The sequence below is a fragment of the Mobula birostris genome, chromosome 9, assembly GCF_030028105.1.
Source record: "Mobula birostris isolate sMobBir1 chromosome 9, sMobBir1.hap1, whole genome shotgun sequence".
Lineage (NCBI taxonomy): Eukaryota > Metazoa > Chordata > Chondrichthyes > Myliobatiformes > Myliobatidae > Mobula > Mobula birostris.
The window spans coordinates 158,217,130-158,228,682 of record NC_092378.1 but is presented as its reverse complement, the minus strand read 5'-3'; positions in this window follow the sequence as shown (position 1 = coordinate 158,228,682).

Sequence of the window (11,553 nt, the reverse complement as noted above, 5' to 3'; positions counted from 1 at the left end):
CATGTACAATGTCATCCCCTATACACCATCAGACACGTAAACTGTCTCCCCTGTACACCATCAGACACGTACACTGTCACCCCCTGTACACTATCAGACACTTACACTGTCACCCCTCTACACCATCAGAGACGTAATCTGTCTCCCCTGTACAGCATCAGGCACGTACACTGTCACCCCCTGTACACCATCAGACACGTACACTGTCACCCCCTGTACACCATCAGACACGTACACTGTCTCCGCTATACACCATCAGACACATACAATGTCACCCCCTGTACACCATCAGACACGTACACTGTCTCCCCTGTAAACCATCAGACACATACACTATCTCCACTGTACACTGTCAGACACTTACACTGTCTCCCCTGTACACTGTCAGCCATGTACACTGTCTCCCCTGTACACCGCCAGACACGTACACCGTCTCCTCTGTAGACTGTCTGACACGTACACTGCCCCCCCCATACACTGTCAGACACGGACACTGTCTCCCCTGTACACTGTCCCCCATACACTGTCATACACGTACACTGTCCCACCGGTACACTGTCAGTCATGTACATTGTCACCCCCCTTTACACTGTCTCCCCTGTACACTGTCAGACACGTACACTGTCCCCCTGTACGCCGTCAGACACGTACACTGTCACCCCTGTACACCGCCAGACACGTACACTGTCTCCCCTATACACAATCAGACACGTACACTGTCACGCCCTGTACACCATCAGACATGTACACTCTCACCCCCTGTACACCATCAGACACATACACTGTCACCCCTGTACACCATCAGACACGTACACTGTCTCCGCTATACACCATCAGACACATACAATGTCACCCCCTGTACACCATCACACATGTACACTGTCTCCCCTGTAAACCATCAGACACGTACACTATCTCCACCATACACTGTCAGACACTTACACTGTCTCCCCTGTACACTGTCAGCCATGTACACTGTCTCCCCTGTACACCGTCAGACACGTACACCATCTCCCCTGCAGACTGTCTGACACGTACACTGTTCCTCCCTGTACACTGTCATACACGTACACTGTCCCCCCTGTACACTGTCAGTCATGTGCATTGTCACCCCCCTTTTACACTGTCTCCCCTGTACACTGACAGACACGTACACTGTCCCCCTGTACGCCGTCAGACACGCACACTGTCACCCCTGTACACCGCCAGACACGTACACCCCCCTACACTGTCATACACGTACACTGTTCCCCCTGTACACCGTCAGACACGTACACTGTCTCCCCTGTACACAAAAGACATGTACACGGTCTCCCCTGTACACCGTCAGACACGTACACTGTCTCCCCTGTACACCACCAGACACGTTCTCTGTCACCCCCTGTACACCATCAGACACGTACACTGTCACCCCCTGTACACCATCAGACATGAATACTGTCTCCCCTGTACACCATCAGACACGTACTCTGTCACCCCCTGTACACCATCAGACACGTACACTGTCTCCGCTATACACCATCAGGCACATACAATGTCACACCCTGTACACCATCAGTCATGTACACTGTCACGCCCTATACACCATCAGACACGTACACTGTCTCCACTATACACCATCAGACACGTATAATGTCACCCCCTGTACACCATCAGACACGTACACTGTCACCCCTGTACACCGTCAGACACGTACACTGTCAACCCCTATACACCATCAGACACGTAGACTGTCTCCGCTATACACCATCAGACACGTACACTGTCACCCCTGTACAGCAGCAGACACGTACACTGTCACCCCCTATACACCATCAGACACGAAAACTGTCTCCCCTGTACACCATCAGACACGTACACTGTCACCCCCTGTACACCATCAGACACGTACACTGTCACCCCGGTACACCATCACACACGTACACTGTCTCCCCTGCAAACCATCAGACACGTACACTATCTCCACCGTACACTGTCAGACACTTACACTGTCTCCCCTGTACACTGTCAGCCATGTACACTGTCTCCCCTGTACACCGTCAGACATGTACACCGTCTCCCCTGCAGACTGTCTGACACGTACACTGTCTCCCCTGTACACCGTCAGGCGCGTACACTGTCACCCCCTGTATACCATCAGACACGTACACTGTCTCCCCTGTACACTGTCCCCCGTACACTGTCGTACACGTACACTGTCCCCCCTGTACACTGTCAGTCATGTACATTTTCACCCCCCCCCCCTTTACACTGTCTCCCCTGTACACTGTCAGACACGTACACTGTCCCCCTGTATGCCGTCAGACACGTACACTGTCACCCCTGTACACCGCCAGACACATACACTGTCCCCCCCTACACTGTCATACACGTACACTGTTCCCCATGTACACGGTCAGACACATACACTGTCACCCCCTGTATACTGTCAGACACGTACACTGTCTCCGCTATACACCATCAGACACATACAATGTCACACCCTGTACACCATCAGACACGTACACTGTCACGCCCTATACACCATCAGACACGTACACTGTCTCCACTATACACCATCAGACACGTACAATGTCACCCCCTGTACACCATCAGACACGTACACTATCACCCCTGTACAGCAGCAGACAGATAGACTGTCACTCCCCCCATACTCCATCAGACACGTAAACTGTCTCCCCTGTACACCATCAGACACGTACACTGTCACCCCTACACCATCAGACACGTAGACTGTCTCCGCTATACACCATCAGACATGTACAATGTCACCCCCTGTACACCATCAGACACGTACACTATGACCTCTGTACAGCAGCAGGCACGTACACTGTCACTCCCCCCTATACACCATCAGACACGAAAACTGTCTCCCCTGTACAGCATCAGACACGTACACTGTCACCCCCTGTACACCATCAGACACGTACACTGTCACCCCTGTAAACCATCACACACATACACTGTCTCCCCTCTACACAGTCAGACACGTACACAGGCCCCACTGTACGCCATTAGACACATACACTGTCACCCCCTGTATGCCATCAGACACGTATACTGTCTCCCCTGTACACCATCAGAGACATACACTGTCACCGCTGTACACCATCAGACACGTACACTGTCTTCCCTGTACACCATCAGCCACGTACACTGTCTTCCCTGTACACCTTCAGACACGTACACTGTCTCCCCTGTACACCATCAGACACGTACTGTCACCCCCCCTGTACACCATCAGACACGTGATCTGTCTCCCCTGTACAGCATCAGACACGTACACTGTCACCCCCTGTACACCATCAGACACATACACTGTCCCCCCCTACACTGTCATACACGTACACTGTTCCCCATGTACACGGTCAGACACATACACTGTCACCCCCTGTATACTGTCAGACACGTACACTGTCTCCCCTGTACACCACCAGACACGTTCTCTGTCACCCCTGTACACCATCAGACACGTACACTGTCACCCCCTGTACACCATCAGACATGTACACTGTCTCCCCTGTACACCATCAGACACGTACTCTGTCACCCCCTGTACACCATCAGACATGTACACTGTCTCCCCTGTACACCATCAGACACGTACACTGTCTCCGCTATACACCATCAGACACATACACTGTCACCCCTACACCATCAGGCACATACAATGTCACACCCTGTACACCATCAGGCATGTACACTGTCACGCCCTATACACCATCAGACACGTACACTGTCTCCACTATACACCATCAGACACGTATAATGTCACCCCCTGTACACCATCAGACACGTACACTGTCACCCCTGTACACCGTCAGACACGTACACTGTCAACCCCTATACACCATCAGACACGTAGACTGTCTCCGCTATACACCATCAGACATGTACAATGTCACCCCCTGTACACCATCAGACACGTACACTGTCACCCCTGTACAGCAGCAGACACGTACACTGTCACCCCCTATACACCATCAGACACGAAAACTGTCTCCCCTGTACACCATCAGACACGTACACTGTCACCCCCTGTACACCATCAGACACGTACACTGTCACCCCGGTACACCATCACACACGTACACTGTCTCCCCTGCAAACCATCAGACACGTACACTATCTCCACCGTACACTGTCAGACACTTACACTGTCTCCCCTGTACACTGTCAGCCATGTACACTGTCTCCCCTGTACACCGTCAGACATGTACACCGTCTCCCCTGCAGACTGCCTGACACGTACACTGTCTCCCCTGTACACCGTCAGGCGCGTACACTGTCACCCCCCTGTATACCATCAGACACGTATACTGTCTCCCCTGTACACTGTCCCCCGTACACTGTCATACACGTACACTGTCCCCCCTGTACACCATCAGACACATACACTGTCACCCCTGTACACCATCAAACACGTACACTGTCTCCCCTGTAAACCATCACACACATACACTGTCTCCCCTCTACACAGTCAGACACGTACACAGGCCCCACTGTACGCCATTAGACACATACACTGTCACCCCCTGTATGCCATCAGACACGTATACTGTCTCCCCTGTACACCATCAGAGACATACACTGTCACCGCTGTACACCATCAGACACGTACACTGTCTTCCCTGTACACCATCAGCCACGTACACTGTCTTCCCTGTACACCTTCAGACACGTACACTGTCACCCCCTGTACACCATCAGACACGTACACTGTCTCCCCTGTACACCATCAGACACGTACTGTCACCCCCCCTGTACACCATCAGACACGTGATCTGTCTCCCCTGTACAGCATCAGACACGTACACTGTCACCCCCTGTACACTATCAGACACGTGCACTGTCTCCCCTGTACAGCATCAGACACGTACACTGTCACCCCCTGTACACCATCAGACACATAAACTGTCAATCCTGTACACCATCAGACACGTACACTGTCTCCGCTATACACCATCAGACACATACACTGTCACCCCCTGTACACCATCACACACGTACAGTCACCCCTGTTCACCATCAGACACGTACACTATCTCCCCTGTACACCATCAGACACGTACACTGTCACCCCTACACCGTTAGACACGTACACTGTCACCACTGTACACCATCAGACACGTACACTGTCTCCGCTATACACCATCAGACATATACAATGTCACACCCTGTACACCATCAGACATGAACAATGTCACCCCCTGTACACCATCAGACACGTACACTGTCACCCCTGTACAGCAGCAGACACATAGACTGTCACTCCCCCCTATACTCCATCAGACACGTAAACTGTCTCCCCTGTACGCCATCAGACACGTACACTGTCACTCCTACACCATCAGACACGTAGACTGTCACCCCTGTACACCGTCAGACACGTACACTGTCACCCCCCTGTACACCATCAGACACGTACACTGTCAACCCCCTGTAAACCATCAGACACGTAGACTGTCACCCCTGTACACCGTCAGACACGTACACTGTCACCCCCCTGTACACCATCAGACACGTACACTGTCACCCCTCTGCACCATCAGACACGTAATCTGTCTCCCCTGTACAGCATCAGACACGTACACTGTCACCCCCTGTACACCATCAGACACGTACACTGTCTCCCCTGTACACCATCAGACACGTAATCTGTCTCCCCTGTACAGCATCAGGCACGTACACTGTCACCCCCGGTACACCATCAGACACGTACACTGTCACCCCTGTACACCATCAGACACGTACACTGTCACCACTGTACACCATCAGACATGTACACTGTCTACCCTATACACAATCAGACACGTACACTGTCACGCCCTGTACACCATCAGACATGTACACTCTCACCCCCTGTACACCATCAGACACATACACTGTCACCCCTGTACACCATCAGACACGTACACTGTCTCCGCTATACACCATCAGACACATACAATGTCACCCCCTGTACACCATCACACACGTACACTGTCTCCCCTGTAAACCATCAGACACGTACACTATCTCCACCGTACACTGTCAGACACTTACACTGTCTCCCCTGTACACTGTCAACCATGTACACTGTCTCCCCTGTACACCGTCAGACACGTACACAGTCTCCCCTGCAGACTGTCTGACACGTACTGTCCCCCCCCCCCCTGTACACTGTCAGACACGGACACTGTCTCCCCTGTACACCGTCAGACACGTACACTGTCTCCCCTGTACACCGTCAGGCACATACACTGTCACCCCCTGCACACCATCAGACACGTACACTGTCTCCCCTGTACACTGTCCCCCCGTACACTGTCATACACATACACTGTCCCCCCCGTACACTGTCAGTCATGTACATTGTCACCCCCTTTACACTGTCTCCCCTGTACACTGTCAGACACGTACACTGTCCCCCTGTACGCCGTCAGACACGTACACTGTCAACCCTGTACACCGCCAGACACGTACACTGTCCCCCCGTACGCTGTCATACACGTACACTGTTCCCCCTGTACACGGTCAGACACACACACTGTCACCCCCTGTATACTGTCAGACACGTACACTGTCCCGCCTGTACACCGTCAGACACGTACACTGTCTCCCCTGTACACCAAAAGACATGTACACGGTCTCCCCTGTACACCATCAGACACGTACACTGTCACCCCCTGTACACCATCAGACATGTACACTGTCTCCCCTGTACACCATCAGACACGTAATCTGTCTCCCCTGTACAGCATCAGACACGTACACTGTCACCCCCTGTACACCATCAGACACGTACACTGTCTCCCCTGTACACCATCAGACACGTAATCTGTCTCCCCTGTACACCATCAGACACGTAATCTGTCTCCCCTGTACAGCATCAGGCACGTACACTGTCACCCCCTGTACACCATCAGACATGTACACTGTCACCCCCTGTACACCATCAGACACGTACACTGTCTCCCCTATACACAATCAGACACGTACACTGTCACGCCCTGTACACCATCAGACATGTACACTCTCACCCCCTGTACACCATCAGACACATACACTGTCACCCCTGTACACCATCACACACGTACACTGTCTCCCCGTAAACCATCAGACACGTACACTATCTCCACCGTACACTGTCAGACACTTACACTGTCTCCCCTGTACACTGTCAACCATGTACACACTCTCCCCTGTACACCGTCAGACACGTACACAGTCTCCCATGCAGACTGTCTGACACGTACACTGTCCCCCCCCTGTACACTGTCAGACACGGACACTCTCTCCCCTGTACACCGTCAGACACGTACACTGTCTCCCCTGTACACCGTCAGGCACATACACTGTCACCCCCTGTACACCATCAGACACGTACACTGTCTCCCCTGTACACTGTCCCCCCGTACACTGTCATACACATACACTGTCCCCCCCGTACACTGTCAGTCATGTACATTGTCACCCCCCCTTTACACTGTCTCTCCTGTACACTGTCAGACACGTACACTGTCCCCCTGTACGCCGTCAGACATGTACACTGTCACCCCTGTACACCGCCAGACACGTACACTGTCCCCCCGTACGCTGTCATACACGTACACTGTTCCCCCTGTACACGGTCAGACACATACACTGTCATTTCCTGTATACTGTCAGACACGTACACTGTCCCGCCTGTACACCGTCAGACACGTACACTGTCTCCCCTGTACACCATCAGACACGTACACGGTCACCCCCTGTACACCATCAGACATGTACACTGTCACCCCCTGTACACCATCAGACATGTACACTGTCTCCCCTGTACACCATCAGACCCGTACACGGTCACCCCCTGTACACCATCAGACATGTACACTGTCACCCCCTGTACACCATCAGACATGCACACTGTCTCCCCTGTACACCACCAGACACGTTCTCTGTCACCCCCTGTACACCATCAGACACATACACTGTCACCCCCTGTACATCATCAGACATGTACACTGTCTCCCCTGTACACCATCAGACATGTACACTGTCTCCCCTGTACACCACCAGACACGTTCTCTGTCACCCCCTGTACACCATCAGACACATACACTGTCACCCCCTGTACATCATCAGACATGTACACTGTCTCCCCTGTACACCATCAGACACGTACACTGTCACCCCCTGTACACCATCAGACACGTACACTGTCTCCCCTGTACACCATCAGACACGTACACTGTCTCCCCTGTACACCATCAGACACGTACACTGTCTCCGCTATACACCATCAGACACATACACTGTCACCCCCTGTACACCATCACACATGTACAGTCACCCCTGTACACCATCAGACACGTACACTATCTCCCCTGTACACCATCAGACACGTACACTGACACCCCTACACCGTCAGACACATACACTGTCACCACTGTACACCATCAGACACGTACACTGTCTCCGCTATACACCATCAGACACATACAATGTCACACCCTGTACACCATCAGACACGTACACTGTCACGCCCTATACACCATCAGACATGTACACTGTCTCCACTATACAACATCAGACACGTACAATGTCACCCCCTGTACACCATCAGACACGTACACTGTCACCCCTGTACAGCAGCAGACACATAGACTGTCACTCCCCCCATACTCCATCAGACACGTAAACTGTCTCCCCTGTACACCATCAGACACGTACACTGTCACCCCTACACCATCAGACACGTACACTGTCACCCCTGTACACCGTCAGACACGTACACTGTCAACCACTATACACCATCAGACACGTAGACTGTCTCCGCTATACACCATCAGACATGTACACTGTCACTCCCCCCATACACCATCAGACACGAAAACTGTCTCCCCTGTACACCATCAGACACGTACACTGTCACCCCCTGTACACCATCAGACACGTACACTGTCACCCCTCTACACCATCAGAGACGTAATCTGTCTCCCCTGTACAGCATCAGACACATACACTGTCACCCCCTGTACACCATCAGACACGTACACTGTCACCCCTGTAAACCATCACACACATACACTGTCTCCCCTCTACACAGTCAGACACGTACACAGGCCCCACTGTACGCCATTAGACACATACACTGTCACCCCCTGTATGCCATCAGACACGTATACTGTCTCCCCTGTACACCATCAGAGACATACACTGTCACCGCTGTACACCATCAGACACGTACACTGTCTTCCCTGTACACCATCAGCCACGTACACTGTCTTCCCTGTACACCTTCAGACACGTACACTGTCTCCCCTGTACACCATCAGACACGTACTGTCACCCCCCTGTACACCATCAGACACGTGATCTGTCTCCCCTGTACAGCATCAGACACGTACACTGTCACCCCCTGTACACTATCAGACACGTGCACTGTCTCCCCTGTACAGCATCAGACACGTACACTGTCACCCCCTGTACACCATCAGACACATACACTGTCCCCCCCTACACTGTCATACACGTACACTGTTCCCCATGTACACGGTCAGACACATACACTGTCACCCCCTGTATACTGTCAGACACGTACACTGTCTCCCCTGTACACCACCAGACACGTTCTCTGTCACCCCTGTACACCATCAGACACGTACACTGTCACCCCCTGTACACCATCAGACATGTACACTGTCTCCCCTGTACACCATCAGACACGTACTCTGTCACCCCCTGTACACCATCAGACATGTACACTGTCTCCCCTGTACACCATCAGACACGTACACTGTCTCCGCTATACACCATCAGACACATACACTGTCACCCCTACACCATCAGGCACATACAATGTCACACCCTGTACACCATCAGTCATGTACACTGTCACGCCCTATACACCATCAGACACGTACACTATCTCCACTATACACCATCAGACACGTATAATGTCACCCCCTGTACACCATCAGACACGTACACTGTCACCCCTGTACACCGTCAGACACGTACACTGTCAACCCCTATACACCATCAGACACGTAGACTGTCTCCGCTATACACCATCAGACATGTACAATGTCACCCCCTGTACACCATCAGACACGTACACTGTCACCCCTGTACAGCAGCAGACACGTACACTGTCACCCCCTATACACCATCAGACACGAAAACTGTCTCCCCTGTACACCATCAGACACGTACACTGTCACCCCCTGTACACCATCAGACACGTACACTGTCACCCCGGTACACCATCACACACGTACACTGTCTCCCCTGCAAACCATCAGACACGTACACTATCTCCACCGTACACTGTCAGACACTTACACTGTCTCCCCTGTACACTGTCAGCCATGTACACTGTCTCCCCTGTACACCGTCAGAAATGTACACCGTCTCCCCTGCAGACTGCCTGACACGTACACTGTCTCCCCTGTACACCATCAGGCGCGTACACTGTCACCCCCTGTATACCATCAGACACGTACACTGTCTCCCCTGTACACTGTCCCCCGTACACTGTCATACACGTACACTGTCCCCCCTGTACACTGTCAGTCATGTACATTTTCACCCCCCCTTTACACTGTCTCCCCTGTACACTGTCAGACACGTACACTGTCCCCCTGTACGCCGTCAGACACGTACACTGTCACCCCTGTACACCGCCAGACACATACACTGTCCCCCCCTACACTGTCATACACGTACACTGTTCCCCATGTACACGGTCAGACACATACACTGTCACCCCCTGTATACTGTCAGACACGTACACTGTCTCCCCTGTACACCACCAGACACGTTCTGTCACCCCTGTACACCATCAGACACGTACACTGTCACCCCCTGTACACCATCAGACATGTACACTGTCTCCCCTGTACACCATCAGACACGTACTCTGTCACCCCCTGTACACCATCAGACATGTACACTGTCTCCCCTGTACACCATCAGACACGTACACTGTCTCCGCTATACACCATCAGACACATACAATGTCACACCCTGCACACCATCACACAGGTACACTGTCACGCCCTATACACCATCAGACACGTACACTGTCTCCACTATACACCATCAGACACATACAATATCACCCCCTGTACACCATCAGACACATACACTGTCACCCCTGTACAGCAGCAGACACATAGACTGTCACTCCCCCCATACTCCATCAGACACGTAAACTGTCTCCCCTGTACACCATCAGACACGTACACTGTCACCCCTACACCATCAGACACGTACACTGTCACCCCTGTACACCGTCAGACACGTACACTGTCAACCACTATACACCATCAGACACGTAGACTGTCTCCGCTATACACCATCAGACATGTACACTGTCACTCCCCCCATACACCATCAGACACGAAAACTGTCTCCCCTGTACACCATCAGACACGTACACTGTCACCCCTACACCATCAGACACGTACACTGTCAACCCCTATACACCATCAGACACGTACACTGTCACCCCTGTACACCATCAGACACGTAATCTGTCTCCCCTGTACAGCATCAGACATGTACACTGTCACCCCCTGTACACCA